General features: G+C 40.1%; 1 non-coding gene across 1 annotated transcript; it reads left to right on the top strand.

Annotated features, from left to right (window-relative positions):
- The first annotated feature begins 20401 nt into the window (after positions 1 to 20401).
- Positions 20402 to 20529, top strand: LOC126949515 (small nucleolar RNA SNORA25). The gene has a single exon (XR_007723794.1). It is a non-coding gene; the product is annotated as a small nucleolar RNA SNORA25 (small nucleolar RNA).
- The last annotated feature ends 351 nt before the right edge of the window (positions 20530 to 20880 follow it).

Here is a 20880-nt window from a genome sequence, read left to right as displayed (position 1 = left end):
ACATTTTTGCTCTACCAAATAGTTTTTATTTTTAATCTTCAAACAGAACTGTACCGGATTTTATCATTGTTTTACAGATAAGGAAACTGATGTTTAAATAACTTACCAAATATGGTTTGGCAAGTGGCAGAGCTGAGATTTTAAAAAAATAATAATTTTCTCTTAATCTCCTGTTTGGTCTGTTTGGGCCCAGGGTTCTGCGTCTTCACAGCTCTACCCTGCCACTTCCAAACTGTGCTTAGTAGACTGTACAAAGTCCTGGAAAGTACACTAAACTAGAATCCAAGAGACCTGGGTTTTATTGTTGGCTGTGTTACTAATGAACTATGTGACATTCAGTTAAGTCATTTCACTTCTCTGAGCCTCAGTTTTGTCATTTGCTGAAATAATTGGAATTAGATCACTTCTAATTCTTTTGCCTTTAAGTTTCTATAACCCCAGGTGAATTGTGAACAATCACATTCATTGTATCACTAAACTTAAAGAAATACAATGTCAGCCAGGCGCAGTGGCTCACGCCTGTAATCCCAGCACTTTGGGAGGCTGAGGCAGGCAGATCACTTGCGGTCAGGAGTTCGAGACCAGCCTGGCCAACATGGTGAAACCCCATTTCTACTAAAAATACAAAAATAAGCTGGGCGTGGTGGCAGGCGCCTGTAATCCCAGCTACTCAGGAGGTTGAAGCACAAGAATTGCTTGAACCTGGGAGGCAGAGGTTGCAGTGAGCCAAGATCACACCATTGCACTCCAGCCTGGGCAACAGAGACAGACTCCGTGCAGGAAAAAAAAAAAAAAAAAGAGGGTGGGACGTGGTGGCTCATGCTGTAATCCCAGCACTTTGGGAGGCTGAGGCAGGTGTATTACCCAAGGTCAGGAGTTCGACACCAGCCTGGCCAATATAGTGAAACCCTGTCTCTACTAAAAATACAAAAAATCAGCTGGGCGTGGTGGTGGGTGCCTGTAATCCCAGCTACTCAGGAGGCTGAGGCAGGAGAATCGCTTAAACCCGGGAGGCGGAGGTTACAGTGAGCTGAGATGGTGCCATTGCACTCCAGCCTGGGCAACAAGAGCAAAACTCCATCTAAATAAATAAATAAATACAAAAATTATGAAATAATTACAGGTTCTTAAAAGACAAGTGTGATTATTAAACCCTGATGGTAAAGAAGTTTGATCCCAACCCTTCAGAAACCAGCTTTGTAGAAGGATTGGTGCAATGATAGAAGAGACGTGGGAACATAGCTCAGACTGAGTATCTGTGATCTCAGACAAGTGTTTATTCTTCCTCTGATTCAGTTTGCTTTAGCATTGAATGGAGATAATTCTAATGCCTGTATGTTTGCTTTAAGAAGACTTCTTGCCAGATATTAAAGTAGATGAGAAACGAGCATAGATGGGAAACCATACTGTAAAAAAGTTTACTGTAAAAGTGCTGTAAAAATGCAAGTCATGGGGTAAGGTCGTGTGTGCCTATAGTCCCAGCTACTCGGGAGGCTGAGGTGGGAAGATCATTTGAGCCCAGGAGCTCAAGGCCACAGTGAGCTATGATCACACCACTGCCCTCCAGCCTGAGCAGCAACATAGCAAGACTCTGTCCTAAGGGAAAAAATGCAAGACATTATATTTGAAGACATTAGTGGCTGAATTTGGAGTCTGGCCAGCTGTGTCCATTAAACACAGCAAAAGAATAAAAAAGTAGTGCTTTTGTGTGATCACACTGGAAATAATTGAATACAAACTGGCAAAAATCAAAAAGAAGCAAAAGAACTCAGCAGTGAAAAGATAAGAACAAGAAGTGAAAGAAGAAAAAAATTAAAATTAGTAGATAAGGTGGGGGAAGGATTCACAAGGGAGAAATGAGAAAAATGAGGAGAGGAACAGGAGAGGGGAGAAATGAAAAAAAGAGGAAAAAACAAAAAAAGGAATTTCTGAAATTGTAATCTCCACCAAGGGCCTGAGCTACTCTTGATTTTGACGGCTGTGCAATCATCACATTCCAGTTTTAGAACATCAACATCACCCACCCCCCAAATTCCCTTGAATTAAATTCCACAGTTGGAGCCCTCCAGAGTCCACAGTCGTTTGAGGAACAAGGGACTGCAGGTGATGTCATTTAACAAAGTCTGAAGTTATTTTCCTATTCAGCCACCAGGGGGTAATACATTCCATTCAATTCAAAAAGCGTACTTAGGAAAGTTTACCAAGTGCTCCATACTCTGGAGGCTACCCCATGAAAAAAAATAAGGCACCATTCCTTACATTCAAGTGCAATCAATAATATATTTATGCAAGTAATGATGATTCAAGGAGAAATGAACTATGAAATCACATTAGAGCTAAGTCTTACGGCTGAACGGGAATTTACAACAAGCAGAGATGCGTGGTAGGAGAAAGATTCTGAAGAGAGGAGTACAATGGGAAGAAAGGTCAGTGCCAATGATTAAGTAAACTTGTATTACAGTTGGAAGAGAAAGGATCTTCTTAAGTCTGTTTTCATATGTTCAACATCCACAGACTAGTTAATGGGTATTGACCTCATTTGTAAATATCTAACTAAAAGTGAATTTTTTAAAAAAAGATTCAACACAATTTTTAACGATGCAATGATAAAAAATTATTAGCTCTGTTTCTTCTCAATAAGAAGGGTGAAATTGTTTGCAGTCTTTCATTGTGTTATCTTTATTTGGCTCCATGATCAATAGCTTCAACTATAGTCTGTTTCTTCATCGAGTTAGTTTCTTTGTTCTTTATTTCTACTACACTGGAACATATAAAGTGTAACTATGGATCTTTGACTATGGTGGTGAGGGTGCTGCTCTGATGGGTGGTGCTAGATATGTGGATCAAACATGAACCCTGAATTTGCAGACGGATTTCTCTCCGAGTTCCACTCACAGTGCTCTGTAGAAGCCGAGTCAATGGCAAACACCCGAAGTCTGGTTGAAGTCTGGCAAAACACCAAAAGTCTGGATGCTTAATCCACTCTTTGGATACTATTGGTTCTGACGGTGAATTTTCATAGTTTGTTGAAGCACTTGATTTTTATTTTTTGTTCTTGTTATTTTCTATAGCTTTGTTAAAATTTATATGCCATAAAATTCACCCATTGTAAGTATACAATTCATGACTTTTAATAAGTGTATGGTTGTGCAATTGTCACCACATTCCAATTTTAGAACCCTACCCAATTTCCTTTAGCCCATTTTCCTTTAGTCCATTTGCAGACACACTCCACTCCCATGTCCAACTTCAGGTTAGCCTGATCTGCTTTCTCTTTCTCTAAATTTGCCCTCTCTGGACATTTCATATAAATGGAATCATACTATACGTAGTCTTATGCACTTAGCTTTTTTCATTTAGCATAACGTTTTCAAGGTTCATCTATGTTGTAGCACGTATCAGTACTATATCATTCCTTTTTATTTCTAAAAAGAATTCCATTGTATGGGCATACTACATTTTGTTTATCAATTCATTAATTAATTGACATTTTGATTGTTTCCAGTTTTCAAATAATGCTGCTATGAGTAATTGTGTACAAGTCTTTGTGATGGACATAAAAGACAAAATGTGCTGAGCAATTAAGGAGATGATTTCATTCATTCATTCAAGCTTTTAAAATAGGCAAAATGTTCATTAATGAATCTCCAGGGGGGAAAAAAAAAAAAAAAAAGAGGACCTGGGATTTTATAGAAGTGGGTAAACAAGAGAGCTACCAGTGAGTCTTATAGGAGTCCTAAGGAATGATGGAAGGAAATATGCGAGAGCAAGGTGGTTGTATTAGTCCACTAGGACTGCCATCATGAAATACCACAGACTGGGTGACTTAAACAACACAGCCCGTATTTTCTCAGAGTTCTGGAGGCTGCATGTCTAAGATCAAGGTGTCATTAGAGTTGGTTTCTGCCATGGACTCTCTTTTTGGTTTGCGGATGGCTGCCTCTCGCTGTGTCCTCACTTGGACTTTCTTGTGTGTACGTGCTTTCCTGATGTTGCTTCCTCTTCTCATTAAAACAGTTCTGTTGGATTGGGGCCCCATCTTCATTACCTCATTTAACCTTAATTACCTCTTTAAAAGCCCTGTGTCCATATATAATTACATTCTGAGTTGTACTGGGGGTTAAGACCTCAATATATGAATTGGGGCATGGGTGGGACATAACTAAGTCCATAACAGTGATTCTTTGTGGGTAGGCTTTCTTACAAATACAAAAGTGTGGGAATTTTCTCCGCATTGCTGCTTTCCGGGAGCACAGGCTCAAATAAAGTTCAACGTCAAGAGGACAGATGTTATCATTTCTCTTGCGTATATTCCTCGAACTGGAATTACTGGGTTATGTTTAACACTTTAAGAAGCCATTTGCCAACATATCTGCACCATTTTAACTTCGTACCAATAATATTAAAGGATTCCACTTTCTTCACTTCCTTACACTCATGAATGCTTGCTTTTTTATTTCAGCCATTCTGGTAAAAGTAAATGGCTATTTCATTGTGGTTTTTAATTTATATTTCTCTAGTGATTAATGATGTTGAACACCTTTTTCATGTACTTGTTAACCATTTGTATATCTTCTTTAATGAAATATCTCTTTGAATCCATTGCCCATTTAGGAGTTTTAAAAATATATTCTAGGCCAGGTGTGATGGCTCACACCTATAATTCTAGCATTCTGGGAGGCCAAGGTGGGCTGATAGCTTGAGCCCAGGAGTTTGAGACCAGCAAGGACAACATGAGCAAAACCCCATCTCTACAAAAAATACCAAAAAATTGGGCTGGGCATGGTGGTGCATGACTGTAGTCTCAGCTACTAGGGAGGCTGAGGTGGGAGGATCACCTGAGCCTGAAGAGGTTGAGGCTGCAGTGAATCATGGTCATGCCTCTGCACTCCAGCCTGGGCACCAGAGAGAGACTCTGTCTCAAAAAAAAAAGAAAAAAAGAAAAAAAGAAAAAAGAAAAAGAAAAATTAAAAAAATATATATGTATATTCTAGATATAAGTCATTTGTCAGGTACATAATTTGCAAATATTATTACCCAGTCTGTTTAACTTGTCTTTTCATTTTGTTAGTGGTGTTTTTTGAAGAGCAAAAGTTTTCAACTCTGATGAAGTCCAGCTTATCTATTTTTTCAGAAGTGTTGCATATAGATAACGCAGTTGTCCCAGCACCATTTTGTTATCGAACCGAACTGGGGTCTGCTCACCCGGCGCAGCAAAGCCAAACTCTGACGTTGGGATTTGCAGCAAGAGGAAATGAAGCATTTATTGCAGGGCACCAAACAAGGAGAATGGGGCAGGTCATACTCAAGACCCAAACTCCCAGATGGTTTACAGGTAAGGGTTTTTTAGGATGGCGACGCAGTTACAGGCAAAGTCATAAATCAATACATGGAGGCTACACATTGGTTTGACCTAAAAAGGTGGGACATCTTGAAGTGGAGGCCCATAGGCCGTAGGTAGATCCAAAGATTTTCTGATTTGAGGCCTGGCGTGGTGGCTCACGCCTGTAATCCTAGCACTTTTGAAGGCTGAGGTGAGCAGATTGCTTGAGCTCAGGAGTTTGAGACTAGCTTAGGCAACGTGGTGAAACCCCATCTCTACAAAAATTCACAAATTAGTTGGGCGTGGTGGCTGGCACCTCAACTATTTGGGAGGTTGAGGTGGGAGGATCACTTGAGCCCGGGAGGCAGAGGTTGCAGTGAGCCAAGATTGCACACACTGCACTCCAGCCTGAGTGACAGAGCAAGATACTGGAAAAAAAAAAAATTCTGATTTGCGATTAAAGGACACAAAGCTTTGTCTAAAAATTTGGGATTTGGGATCAGCAGAAAAGAATGTTAATTCTGTCCTGGGAGTGCGACCTCTGCCAGACTGCCTAGGAAGACATCTAAAACAAATAGCAGTGGTCAGAGTTCAGTTCTCAGGTCCCTCATATTTGACATCTATGTGTCAGTGGATATGTTTGGTGGAGGTCTGGGTTTCTGAAAAACAACTCAGGTGCATATGTTAGGATATTATCTTTAGTTTCTGTAGAGAATCAAACATCTCCTGACTTCAGCTTCTGTGGCTCCTGTTTTAAGCTACTATTAACTTCTTGCTTATCAAGCTGCTTATTTACTTTTCAAGGCTAGTGATATGGTTTGGCTGTGACCCATCCAAAACTCATCTTGAATGGTAGCTCCCATAATTCCCACGTGTCCTGGGAGAGACCCGATGGGAGGTAATTGAATCATGGGGATGGGTCTTTCCCTTGCTGTATTTCTGATAGTGAATAAGTCTCACACGATCTGATGGTCTTATAAAGGGGAGTTTCCCTGCACACGCCCTCTTGCCTGCTGCCATGTAAGATGTCCCTTTGCTCTTCCTTCGTCTTCCGCCATGATTGTGAGGCCTCCCCAGCCATGTGAAACTGTGAGTCCATTAAACCTCTTTCCTTTTGTAAATTACCCTGTCTCAAGTATGCCTTTATTAGCCGTGTGAAGACTGACTAATACAGCTAGATAGGTGCCCGGAATGTCCCTCGAAGGAACGCAAGACTTTTCTTTATTTCCATGCTTGGGCAGCCCACAAGCCCCTAAAAGAAGCCCCTGCTCCATCTCAATTTGTTGAAAAGACTATACTTTTCCTACGAAATTGCCTTAGAACCACTGTTGAAAAGTAATTTAATATAGTTTATTTCTGCATTCTCGGTCCTGCTTCATTGCCTTACAATAGTTCCTTCTCATCGGCAAGGGATATATCCCCCCATAGTGGATACCTGAAAGTGCAGATAGTACAGAACCCTATACATTCTACATTTTTTTCTATAATGATATGTCCTATATATGTAAACTTTATGGTAAAGTTTAATTTATAAATTAGACACAGTAAGAGACTAACAGCAATAATAAGTGGGCCAGTTATAAGAGCATACTATAATAAGAATTTTAAACTTATAAATTGTTTATTTCTGGAATTTTCCATGTAATATTTTTGGACTACAGTAGACCATGGCTAACTGCAGAAATCGAAACCACAGAAAAGAGAGCCTACTGTACATGCCTACGCTTACCCAATACCCTAATATCACACTGTCTTGATTACTGTCATTTTAATGGTGAGTTTTGACATTGAGTTGTATAAGTTCTCGAATGTCATTCTTCCTTCTCAAAACAGTTTGGGCTCTGCAAGGTCCTTGGTATTTCCATATAAATTTTATGATCAGCTTATCAATTGCTATAAAAAAAAGAGCCTGCTTGGGATTTTGAGAAGAATTGTGTTGAATGTAAATCAATTTAGGGAAAATCGCCCTTTAACAAAGTTGAGTCTTCCAACCCATCATATGATATTTATTTATATCTTCTTTAATTTCTCTCAGCAATATTTTATGGTTTTCAGTGTATATATCTAGCACTACTTTTGATCATTTTTTCCTAAGTATTTTGTTCCTTTTGATTTTATTTATGTATCGTGAATGGAAATTTTTTTTTTTTTTTTTTTTTTTTAAAGACAAAGTCTCGCTCTTGTCCCTTAGGCTGGAGTGTGATGGCGTGATCTCGGCTCACTGCAACCTCCGCCTCCCAGGTTTAAGTCCTGCCTCGGCCCCCCAAGTAGCTGGGATTACACGCGCCTGCCACCATGCCCAGCTAATTTTTGTATTTTTAGTAGAGAGGGGTTTTACCATGTTGGCCAGGCTGGTCTAGAACTCCTGACCACCTGCCTCGGCCTCCCAGAGTGCTGGGATTACAGGCATGAGCCACCGCGCCTGGCCGGAATTATTTTCTTAATTTCATCTTTGAATAGTTTGTTGCTAGAACATGGAAATATAATTAGCTTTGTATATTGCTTTTGTCTCTTGCAACATTGCTAATTCATTAGTTCTAGATTTGTGTTTGTATGGATTTCTTCCAATTTTCTACATAAAGGATTGTATCATCTGTGAATTTAAAAAGGCCTACTTCTCTTTTGCCACATGGATGCCTTTTTTATTTTTGGCCTCATTATACCGGCTAGAACCTCCAGTATAGAGCTGAACAGAAGTGGTGGAAGTACACAGTCTCACTTTGTTCGTGATCTTAGGAGGAAAGCATTCAGTCCTATACCATTAAATATGACATTAGCCCTAGGTTATTTCTAGATGCCTTTATTAGAATGAGGAAGGGCCCCTCTATCTTGTTTGTTGAGGGTTTTTATCATGAATTGGTGCTGAATTTTTTCCAATGTTTTTTCTGCATCTGTGAAGATGATCATATCAGTCTTGACTTTTATTAATATGGTATATCACATTAACTGATTTTTGAATGTTAATTCAATCTTGCATTTCTGAGATACAGGAATATTTCTGATTACAGGAATATACAGGAATATTTCTTGGGATATTGTTGGTCATGGTATATGATCCTTTTTTTATGTTGCTGACCTTGGTTTGATAATATTTTATGAAGAATTTTGGGGCCTATGTTCATAAGGAACACTGGTCTGTAGTTTTCTCTTCTCATGTCATCTTTGGCTTTTGTATCAGGTTAATGCTGCTCTCATTGAATGAGCTTGGAAGTGTTCCTTCCTCCTCTATTTACTGAAAGAACTTGTAAGCTACTAGTATTTGTTATTTAAATATTTGATAGCATTCACTAGGGAAGTTATTTGGGCATGAGCACTTCTTTGTGGGACGATTTTTAATTACCAATTCAATTTCTTTACTTGTAGGTCTATTAAGCTTTTCTATTTTTTTTTTCTCAAGCCAGTAATTTACATCTTCCTAGGAATTTGTCTAATTCATCTGTTGTCTAATTTATATTCATAACATTCCCTTACTATCCCTTTTACTTCCATAAGGTCAGTAGTAATGTCCTCTCTTTCATTCCTGATTTTGTGTCTCTTTTTTTCTTGGCCTAGCAGAGCCATCAGGCTTTCTTGAGTCTCCTCTGCACACACACACAGACTCCATCAGCCAGGGATGTGTGGATGGCTCAGACCTGCTGTGGTCTTTGCTATACATGCCAAAGTCTCTGGCTAAACATGATATATGGAACCTTTATATATACATATATATATATATAGAAAGAGAGAGAGAGAGAGAGACAGACAGACAGAGAGAGAGAGAGAGAGAGAATTTTTTTTGAGACAGGATCCCACTCTATGCCCCAAGCTGGGGTGCAATGTCACAATCATAGTTCACTGTAACCTCAAACTGCTAGGCTCAAGTGATCCTCCTGCCTCAACCTCCCAAGTAGCTAGGATTACAGACATGAGCCACCATGCCCAGCTAACTTTTTGAATTTTATGTAGAGATAGGGTCTCACTGTGTTGTCGAGGCTGGCTTCAAACTCCTGGCGTCAAGCAATCCTTCTGCGTCCCAAAGCACTGGAATTCTAGGTGCACGCCACCACACCCAGCTAAGCCTAATATTCTTTGAGGAATATCTTTCTCCTTACTATAGCTGGAGGCCTGTTAGCTTCAACTTCCAATCCAGATTGATATGATTAAAGGAACCCTTAAAGGAGCTATATGGTTCTAAAAGAACCCTAAATGTATATTACACCAGGATACCTCCTACCACAGGCAGCAATGGCCATGACAGAAAGACGCAGAAAACCCTACTAGTTAATATCTGCATTACCTTTTGCCTAGTGAACCAAGAGAGATCTGGGGAAATGACCAGCCGTACTAACGCTCCCTTTGTTTCAAAATAGCCCACACAGCTGCATTTTGCAGGTGGTGAACAGCTTTTACTACTTTTAGTTGAGACAGCTCTAAGCTGAGGAAATGGGCATGAACTACAGTTCCCCATAGAACCCACTTCACTTCCTCAGAAACAGCCCTCTATCCTGGGCCAAAGATGCCTGCACTGGCATCCATGCAGATTTGCACAATCACCATCCCCTCACCCTCAGAAAGTCTGTTCTCACTCAGAGAGGACGTAACTTTGAGTGCTAGGACCTAGCTTGCTAGATAACAGCCGTGGCCAGCTGAGGAGTCATTTATCAATTTTTTTTCATTATTATCCTTTAAGTTCTGGGACACATGTGCAGAACGTGCAAGTTTGTTATGTAGGTATACATGTACGATGGTGTTTGCTGCACCTACCAAACCATCATCTACATTAGGTATTTGTCCTAATGCTATCCCTCCCCTAGCCCCCGATCCCCAACAGGCCCCAGTGTGTGATATTCCCCTCTCTGTGTCCATGTGTTCTCATCGTTCAACTCCCACTTATGAGTGAGAACATGTGATGTTTGGTTTATTAATCTTAAAAATTGATACTATATCTTGGCTATAAATAATTATGTTTGAAAACAATAAAATATGAATCAGAAGATGCAGATCAAATTCATAAATGCTAAATGAAGTGATGGCACAGAGAAGCGGAGAGGAATGGAATTGAGGTGATGATTCAAGGGGACATTAGCTTTATCCATAATGTTTTATATTCATAAATGAAAAGACTAGGAGAAAATAAGACAAATGTTAACAATTAATAATTCTTGATGTTGGAAATAAGTGTTTGCTAAACTTTTCCAAATATTTTTCAATAAGTTTAACTCAAAATCATTTTTAATTAATCAATAAATTTGAATGTGTTCAGATTTTTTTTTTATTTTTTATTTTAACAGACAGGGTCTCACTATGTTGCCAGGCTATTTACGGCTTTGAATAGCCACTACAGATTCAAATTCCTGGGCTCAAGGGATTCTCTTGCCCAAGCCTCCAGAGTAACTGGGACAACAGGTGCACATCACTGTGCCCAGGTTTGCATGTGTTGGGGGCAGGGGTGTTCAGATTTTAAGCAAGAAATGGAGATGCCCCTTCAGACTCCACAATTTAGCTTTTCTCAAAGCAAGAGAAGACCTTGAGCTTCTTCCTTCTTGATCTTTCCTGATAGAGCAATGGAGAGACTGGAACAACTGTCTCCAATACATTCTCTGCCTTGGTGTTTTGAAAATAATTAGCCATTGGGTTCTGGAAGTGAGTGCCACCTGCAAATGAGGAAAATATTGAGAACTTCTTTCTTGTTCGTGATGGCCCTAACACTTCATTGAGTCCTCTCTTAAGATGGCATCTTTCAATCCCCATCTCAGGCCAGAGCTCTTGCTGCTCCTGCTAAAGGAGGAGGACATACACACACGTGCATACTCATAGATATCAATGTGTGTGTTACATATATAATGTGTGCCTGTCAACTTGGTCTTCATGTCAAATGTACTGAGGATCAGTCAAAATGTCTGAGAACCACTATACTATGGAACTCAAACATAAAAGGCCAAATCAGAAATCATTATCTCATTCACTTTCTTCTCTCTAAACTTTCAAAACATTTCCTCTTGCATTTTCTCTATCTCAGTAAACAGTACTACCATCCAACCCAATTGCTTAAACCAAAGACCAGAAGTCATCTTGGCTCTTTACTTCAACCTTTAAATCCCAGCCATCAATCACAGAATAGATAATAGTGTGCATCACAAGTCTTGATTTGTAAAATCTGTGTTTTGGATACATACATACACATATACACACACAATATACACATCAAATTGCAATATGAAACTGATTTGTCCTCTTTTCCTAAATAGGAACAAATGTTACAAAGAGATGGGCTTTACATTTTATCCTCTGTAAGGAGCTTGGAAACTTCTGGTATCCATAGACTCTCTCGCTCTCCTTTTTTGTATTTTTACATGTTTGGTATCCTCTTCATTTTTGTCACCTTTCCTTTTCTATGGCTAAGAAATCTGCTCCTTTTGTGAGAAATATTTGGTGGAAGGTAGAAGAAAAGAGAGAACATGGAAGGTTTGAATATTTGTCCCCTCCAAAACTCATGACTCTAATCGCTAAGATTATTTCAAACATCTACTTACAGATATTGTTAGAGTAGGTAGCTAGTCAGGGGACACACACACACACACACACACACACACACACACAACCCCCAGGAATGTTGGGTGGCCATCAGGTAACGGTCAGGCGGTTGTTAACTGCCCCTCTACAGTAATAATTGGTCACAGCCGGCACCAGTGAAAGGCAGTCTCATAATAGATAACACCTGAAACTGGTGATCAGCAGTTTCCCGATAAGCTCTCAGGAGTTAGGTGAGCGGGGAGAAAGAAGTAATTTAAGACCCCAGAAGTATGCCAACATATAAAACCGCAGGTCAAAAGGTCAAACCACACACTTGCCTTTTCAGGTCGCCTGCAGGCCCTCTTCCAAGTGTACTTTCCTTCCTTTCATTCCTGTTCTAAGGCTTTTTAATAAACTTTCACTCCTGCTCAAAAACCTGCCCCAGTCTCTCCTTCTGCATTAGCCTCCTCAGTCAAATCCCTTCTTCTAAGGAGGCGAGAATTGAGGTTGCTGCAGACCTGTACAGATACGGATATGTTCTGCCAGTAACAATATGAGCCAAGGCAATCCCTAATGCAAGTCTTGGAATCGTGAATCGACATCATGTTCTTACTTCACTGACCTAGTGTTTCCTCTTAGGGAGTTCAGCTTGACTACCAAGTAATCTAACACTCATGAAAAGAGCCAATAAAAATAAGATGAAAATGCATCATCTCACTGTAACCAATGTCCATTCCCTAGAGGGGGAAATCTCTCAGGTAGACCAGAGAAACCATATAAAGCCACATGGTTTTTATTTGCCACATAATGGGGCACAGGACAGTGATTGCAGCTTCTTTATGTCTCTCATAGCTCCAAGCACAACCACCAGCAACCAACAAATAAGTTTTAATAATAATAATGTTATATCTGAAAGCAATAAATACTCTAACAGTACCCATTAAAAGTAGCTTGTAAACCATTTCTTGAAATTGCTTTCTACCCAGTTTCAGACATGACTCTATTAAGCCATTAAATAAAACAGAAGAGACTGAGTCATAAAACGAGAATAGGGAATATGTCAAAGAAGGTTAGAGGCTAAATTTATAATATCTAAATTTTCTTAAGGAAGCAAGTGATAAAAATTTTACTGCTTCCTTTCGGCGAGGACCGCCACCTTCCAGTAATTCGCCAAAATAACAAACACCAAGGGAAAGAGGAGAGGCACCTGATATATGTTCTCCAGGCCTTTTAGAAAACATGGAGTTGTTCTTTTGGCCACGTATATGCGAATCTACAGGATGATACTGTAGACATCAAGGGAACAGGCACCAAAAAGCAATGCCCCACAAGTGTCACCATGGCTAAACTGAAAGAGTCTACGGTGTTACCCAGCATACTGTTGGCACTGTTGTAAACAAGTTAAGGGCAAGATTCTTGCCAAGAGAATTAATGTGTGTATTGAGCATATTAAGCACTCTAAGAGCCAAAATCGCTTCCTGAAATGGGTGAAGGAAAATGATCAGTAAAAGAAAGAAGCCAAAGAGAAAGGTACCTGGGTTCAACTGAAGCGCCAGCCTGCTGCACCCAGAGAAGCACACCTTGTGAGAACCAATGGGAAGGAGCCTGAGCTGCCGGAATCTATTCCCTACGAATTCATGGCATAATAGGTGGGGGAAAAAAAAAAAAAAAAAAAAAAAAACCTCTGGACTGCAAAAAAAAAAAAAAATTTACTAAGCAAAACCCTTAAGTTACATAAAATATTCTCTGGTTGGAATCACATTTTCTCCAACAGCAATTCCTTATCTCAAGGGAGTGATAAGATTATTTGAAATATTTTGACAAGGGAAATAGAAAAATTGAAAATAATTGAGGAGGCCAGGCATGGTGGCTCACACCTGTAATCCCAGCACTTTGGGAGGCCGAGGCAGGTGGATCACCTGAGGTCAGGAGTTAGAGACCAGCCTGCCTAACGTGGTAAAACCCCGTCTCCACTAAAAATACAAAAAGATTAGCCTGGCCTTGTGGCAGGTGCCTGTAATCCCAGTTACTTGGGAGGCTGAGGCAGGAGAATTGTTTGAACCCAGGAGTCAGAGGTTGGAGTGAGCTGACCTGTGACATTGCACTCCAGCCTGGGCGACCAAGAGAGACTCCGTCTCAAAAAAAAAAAAGAATAAAAAGAAAAAAGAAAACAATTGAAGAGAACTTAAGTGACAAACAAGAATGAAAAAGACTTCACTATTTTACAGTTTCAGGGAGAGTAACTGGGTTTATCATATTTGAATCTAAAATGTATCTTAAGCCCATAGATGAAATCAAGGTCATTGGTATTTAAAACTTTTTCTTTTCATATGTTGGATATTTTTTTAAAGATGTGATTTGAGTCAGCAGCCTACTTCTTGCAACAATATTTTTAGATTCTCTTCAGTTATTTAATCTGAAAGGCTTTTTTAAAAAATTATTTTTAATTTTTTTTGAGACGGAGTCTCACTCTGTCACCTAGGCTGGAGTGCAGTGGTGCGATCTTGGCTCACTGCAACTTCTGCCCCTCGGTTTCAAGTGATTCTCCTGCCTCAGCCTCCCGAGTAGCTGGGACTACAGGCATATGCCCAGCTAATTTTTGTATTTTTAGTAGAAATGGGGTTTCACTATGTTGGCCAGGCTGGTCTTGAACTCCTGACCTCAGGTGATCCACCCACCTCGGCCTCCCAAAGTGCTGGGATTACAGGCGTGAGCCACAGTGCCCAGCTGAAAGGCTTTTAATATACTAAAAGAATCCACAAAATTCTGATGTTAGTAACTTTTAAAGAAATATTCAGAAATAGTCTCAAGAGGATAAAGCTAACATAGGAAATGCATTTCCTCTTAAAAGCAAATGAGAAATAGGAAATATAAATGCAATAGAAAAATGAGTTTGAAATCTTACAATATTTCAGAATTAAACCCAGATATATAGGAAAGATGAGTCATTTTAAGAATTGCTCCTTTGAAATCTCAAGGCTGACCAGGCATAGTAGTTCATGCCTATAATTTCAGCACTTTGGGAGGCCGACACAGAAGGATTGCTGAAGCCCGTGAGTTTGAGACCAAACTGGGCAATATAATAAGACCTAGTCTCTATTTTAAAAAATAAATAGGCCGGGCATGAAGGCTCACACCTGTAATCCCAATATTTTGGGAGATCAAGGCAGGTGGATCACTTGAGGTCAGGAGTTCAAGACCAGCCTGGCCAACATGGCAAAACCCCATCTCTACTAAAAATATGAAAATTAGTCAGGAATGATGGGGGGCACCTGTAATCCCAGCTACTCAGGAGACTGAGGTGGGAGAATCTCTTGAACCCGGGAGGCAGAGGTTGCAGTGAGCTGAGATCGTGCCACTCCAGCCTGGGCGACAGAGTGAGACTCTGTCTAAAAAAAATTAATTAATTAAAAATTAAATAAATAAAAAGAAAAATAACAAAAAACAGTAAAATGAAGTAAAATATATACAAAATCTATATATTTTGTTTTTAGGACCAAGTTTCTTCTTGCATGACCCCTCCACCAAAAGAAAGCAAAGCAGGAAAAGAAGAATAATTAAGTTTCAGCTTAAGTTGAAATGCCACCTAAATAGGATACTGGATTTTTTTTGTGAATGTGAAAAGAAACAAGAATATAAGAATTACTACAATTTTTAATTCTATTGAACAGTTGACTCAAGTCAAGGTGATAACACTATTAATCTCCATCTCTTTAATGTTTCTAGGATAAAGAATTGTGTTAGACTTCAATTCAATGGATGTATGTTTCAGATTCTTGTCTGAAAACTTTAGGAAAAATTACAGTTGGCTTACTCTCAAATGAACTCTCCATTAATATGGAATTTTATAAAATAAAATCTGTTGTTGTTGGAAGACCACTGAAAGAAAATTCACATCTTTACTCAAGACCCATTCACTATTAGCAATAAAATATAAAACAGTCATTCCAATTATTAGTGCCTGTTTTCAGTAGTCATATTTAGGGGCTTGTCAAATTATAATGTGATGAATTTCCTTTAAAATGTTCTTAGATTTTACAAGTTGTGTGTTACTGAACAGTTCTATTATTTCCAATATATTGAAATGTATATTAAAGTTCAGTGGTTTTTTGCTGTTGTTGAATCATTTTGGCTCAACTTGTCAAAATTTGAAGGCCTTATGATTTGTTTCAATTCCAAGAAGGCTTTCAAATATCTATATTAATCTTGTAAAATTAATTTTCGTCTTAACAGGAAGTCTTATTTTTTAGTGCCTAGAATTAATTAACTTGAACTTACATGATCCTGTGGAATTTAAAATCTGACAAACCATGGACGTCAGTCGTAAGGTTAGGAATTTAATTACAAAGTAGCTGGCACCTAGAAGGCACTCAAAAAATACTTGTTGAAGGAGTACATGGAATGCAGAGGAGTATCTCCTTTCTAGTAAAAGCGCGATATAACTTTGTGTTTCAGCCAATAAATGCTGTACTAGAAAATTTATAAGAATATCCAGATTCAAATTTTATTGTCAGCCACAAGTGATATCAACTTCCATAGATTGTGTAAAAAAGAGACAGAGTTTCATTAAAGGTATTCATATACTCTCTGATAGGTTTTATGAGACATTTAGCCCCAAAGTGAGAAGATTTAGCTGCCTTTGAGACAGTAGTCAATAGCAGCCATTGTTATTGGCTTTTCTTACTCTTTAGTGTAAAGAAAGAGGAAAGGTGAGAAATTAAGAATTTCTATCAGGCAGTGGCTCATGCCTGTGATCCCAGCATTTTGGGAGGCTGAGGTAGGAGGATTGCTTGAGCCCAGGAGTTTGAGATCAGCCTGGGCAACATAGCGAGTACATTAGTCCATTCTCACACTGTTACAAAGAAATACCCAAGACTGGGTAATTTATAAAGGAAAGAGGTTCAATTGACTCACAGTTCTACATTGCTAGGGACACCTCAGGAAACTTACAATCATGGCGGGGAGCAAAGGAGAAGTAGGCACTTCTTCACAAGGCAGACGGATGGAGTGAGTGCAAGCAGGGGAAATGCCAGATGCTTATACAACCATCAGATCTCATGAGCCTCACTCACTATCAGGAGAACAGCACAGGGGAAACTGCCCCCATGAGTCGATCACCTCCACGTGATCCCGCCCTTGACATATAGGGATTATGGGGATTACAATTAGAGGTGAGATTTGGGTGGGGACACAGAGCCAAACCATATCAGCAAGATTCCATCTCTACAAAAAATAAAAAGATTAGCCAGGTATGGTGGTCCCAGCCTGTAGTCCCAGCTGAGAGGGAGGCTGAGATGCGAGGATCACTTGAGTCCAGGTGGTCGAGGCTGCAGTGAGCAGAGATGGCACCACTGCACTCCAGCCTGAGTGACAGAGCGAGACCCTGTCTCAAAAAAAAAAAAAAAAAAAAAAAAAAAAAGATTTTCTACCAAATGTGAATACTCTCCCCTCTAAAAGCTCTGAGACTTCCTAGAAAAGTTGTCAATAATTAGAGTCCAATCAATCACAGGCTGCAGAACAGAAGAAGAATCAACACTAAGATTTCCAGGTGAAGAAAGTGATGCTCATTACAGTGCTTTCCAAGAAAATAAATAGTTTTACTGCCCTGTACCTGCAAGGGAGATACTAATTTGTCTCCAATTCATCACCTAATGCACTATAATCATTCAGTCAATATCAGTCAAGATATTGTATTGGCCAATATGTAACAATTTCAGGGTCAGTTTGCCAAGTCAGTGTTGCTGAACTTAGACTTACTCACACTATATCAGACAGTTTCTATGAAAATCAGGCTTAATCAATACATGGTAAATCAATTTACAGCTATATAAATCTATAAAATGTATCAAAGTAAATATCAGGTATACAGCTATTATTCCAGAGCTGGGAAAAAGAAGTTATCATGTATATAAATTCACAGAGTGATAATTCTAGTAACAGGACTTTAATACACAAACATGGGGCTTTCCCATAACTGTTAGCTGAAGTTGTTTCATGGAAGTAGCAGTGTCTACACTCAGACATTCTCATCAGACATACAGCTAGCCACACCAGAGAAAATGAAGAGATACGAGAGTGGGGCGGTAGGATATACCATAAAAGTACTTCATAGAAGAGTCTGAGCTTACTCTGGCTTGGGAGGCTGCCCGAATGGCGTAAAAAGCTTGCATTGAGATTTTTGGGCGACAGAAACTCCGTCTCAAAAAAAAAAAAAAAAAAAAAAAAAACAAACAAAAAAAAAAAAAAAACGAAAGGAAAGAAAAAGTACTTTATAGAAAAAATATAATAAAACAAAACTTACAACTCTAAAGAATCAGGCTAGGCACAGTGACTCATGCCTGTAATCCCAGCAGTTTTGGAGGCAGAGGCAGGCGGATCACTGGAGGTCAAGAGTTCAAGACCAGTTTGGCCAACATGACAAAATCCTGTCTCTACTAAAAATACAAAAATTAGCTGGGCATGGTGGCACATGCCTGTAATACCAGCTACTCAGGAGGCTGAGGCAGGAGAATGGCTTGAACATGGGAGGCAAAGGATGTAGTGAGCTGAGATCACACCACTGCACTCCAGCCTGGTCAACAAGAGTGAAACTCTGTCTCAAAAAAAAAAAAAAAAAAGAATCAGACATTTGAATTCATAAAATAGCATCAGATACTAATTCTTTAAATAAAAATAGAGAAAAATAATAGGTTTGGAAGAGATCTTAAAGGAATATCTCTTCCCTCTATTCTCCAACTTTCTGGTAGGAAAAGAACCTATGCTATCTTCACAGATTTAAAAAGCAAAAAATGAGATGCAAATTTAGAGAGACAGATAATAGAAGTTAAAATATTATGATATAAAATTTATCATTGTAACCATTTTGAAGTGTACAGTTGGGTGGCGTTAAGTCATATTCACATGGTGCAACCATCGCTATCATCTATCTCCAGAACTTTTCTCATCTTCTCAGACTTCTGGCCTTCCTGCGTTGGTTTCCGAAAGTGCTGCGATTACAGGCATGAGCCATTGCACCCAGCCAAAAAAAGGTTAAGAGAAAAAACAAGGAACTATTGATTCATCTGCATTCCAATTGCCACTGCCCAGGTGGAACAATTCTGACCTGTAACCCACCTAACTCACCACTTCTGCCTGGAAAGCTCACAGGTTTTCCAATTCCTCCAGAACCAAATAAAAAATCCTTAGATTGTCTCAAGGTTAACATGGGGTAAGCCACCAGTGCTCTTCCAACTGCTCCCTGGAAGGAGTGATAGATAAGGAAGGAGTGATAGATAAGGAAGGAGTGATAGATAAGGAAGGAGTGATAGATAAGGAAGACCACATGGCAAAATCTGAGAGACGTTTCCAGTAAATGCAATGTGTTGCGACACTAACAGTAAACACATTCATAGGCCAGGGATGGTAGCTCATTCCTCTAGTCCGAGCACTTGAGAAGGCTGAGGCAGGAGGATTGCTTGAACCCAGGAGTTTGAGGCTGCAGTGAGCCATGGTGACACCATTACACTCCAGCCTGGGCAACAGAGTGAAACTCTTGTCGAAAGAAAGGAAGGAAGGAAGGAAGGAAGGAAGGAAGGAAGGAAGGAAGGAAGGGAAGGAAGGAAGGAAGGAAGGAGGGAGGGAGGGAGGGAGGGAGAGGGAGGGGGAGGGAGGGAGGGAGGGAGGGAGGGAGGGAGGGAGGGAGGGAAGGAGGAAGGAAAGGAAAGAAAGGAAAGAAAGAAAGAGAAGAAAGAGAAGAAAGAGAGAAAGAGAGAAAGAAAGAGAAGAAAGGAAGGAAGGAAGAAAGAAAGGAAGGAAGGAAGGAAGGAAGGAAGGAAGGAAGGAAGGAAGGAAGGAAGGAAGGAAGGAAGGAAGGAAGGAAGGAAGGAAGGAAGGGAGAAAGGAAGAGAAAGGAAAAGAAAGGAAAAGGAAACCCACATTCCTAATGATACTCACTCGGCCCTTGAACCGTGGACAGCCACAAGGAGCTTACTTATCCTCATTCTGACCAAGCATCTAGGCAGAAGTCCTACTAGTATAGAGAGGCTGGCTTGATCTAAACTGATCTAAACCAACGTTTTACCTTACTACCCCCAACGCCCACCTGCCTCTTTCTGTAACCATTCAGTGACAACCACCAGGACTTGATGTATTCACTGCCTAGCCCAGGGGCATCTTGGGAGGTGAGCATCCTGTCAGGCAGTGCCCCCAGAACAGTACATGCTGGAAGAAAAGCCTCCCTACGCACCCCGTGTGACAGACAGAAAGGGAACTGCCGGCTCACTGGGAGAGCTGGTTACACAAGCAGGAGGAAGTCAGCCTTCTGTGACTCCACTGCCCTCTGCAGAAGCTTGCATTTGTCTAGGCAGGTTCTTGGACTGGTTTTGCAGTCAGGAAATCCCAGAATGAAAACAGGAAAAGAGTTTTGCTTCTTTCAGAAAGCCCACTAAGGGCCAGGTGTGGTGGCTCATGCCTGTAATCCCAGCACTTTGAGAGGCCAGGGTGGGAGGACTGTTTGAGGCCAGGAGTACAAGACCAGCCTGGGCAACATAGCAAGACCCCCATCTCTAAAAAAATTTTTTTATTTTTATTTTTTAAATGATAAAAGATAGTTAATTTCAAAGAGGGCTTGTGAGGCTGTGAAACCAAGAGCTCTTAACACTGTGACCAAAGATGGAAGTTCTCTATAGGATGCCATAGCATTCGATGGTGCTATGTTTTCTTGAGGAGATATAAGAAAAAAGAAAAAGAAAAAAAATGATAAAAGAGAACTCACTAGGCACCAGAAATTGCTCTGGGGAGAGTGCAGATCAGCCTCCACCCAGTTGTCTCTCAGCCTGAGCGGGGACATCTCACACCTCCTCTACAGTGGGAGAGAACAGTCCACATATCTGCCCAGTGACAATCCCAGGCCTTGAAAGAGCTCACTGCTTCACGGAGGAGTGAAAACAGACTTCATATATCCTAGGAAAGACGCTGCAACTTAAGGGAAAGGGAGCGTTGTCCTGAGATCTTAGAGAGAAAACACTGCTGTGAAATGTTTTGATATCAGAGCAGAGAAAAATTTTAGAAAATATCCACAATGTATG

Source organism: Macaca thibetana, chromosome 2 (genome assembly GCF_024542745.1).
Source record: "Macaca thibetana thibetana isolate TM-01 chromosome 2, ASM2454274v1, whole genome shotgun sequence".
Classification (NCBI taxonomy): Eukaryota; Metazoa; Chordata; class Mammalia; order Primates; family Cercopithecidae; genus Macaca; species Macaca thibetana.
Note: the sequence above shows the minus strand (reverse complement) of the source record. Positions and strands in the feature narration are given on the sequence as shown.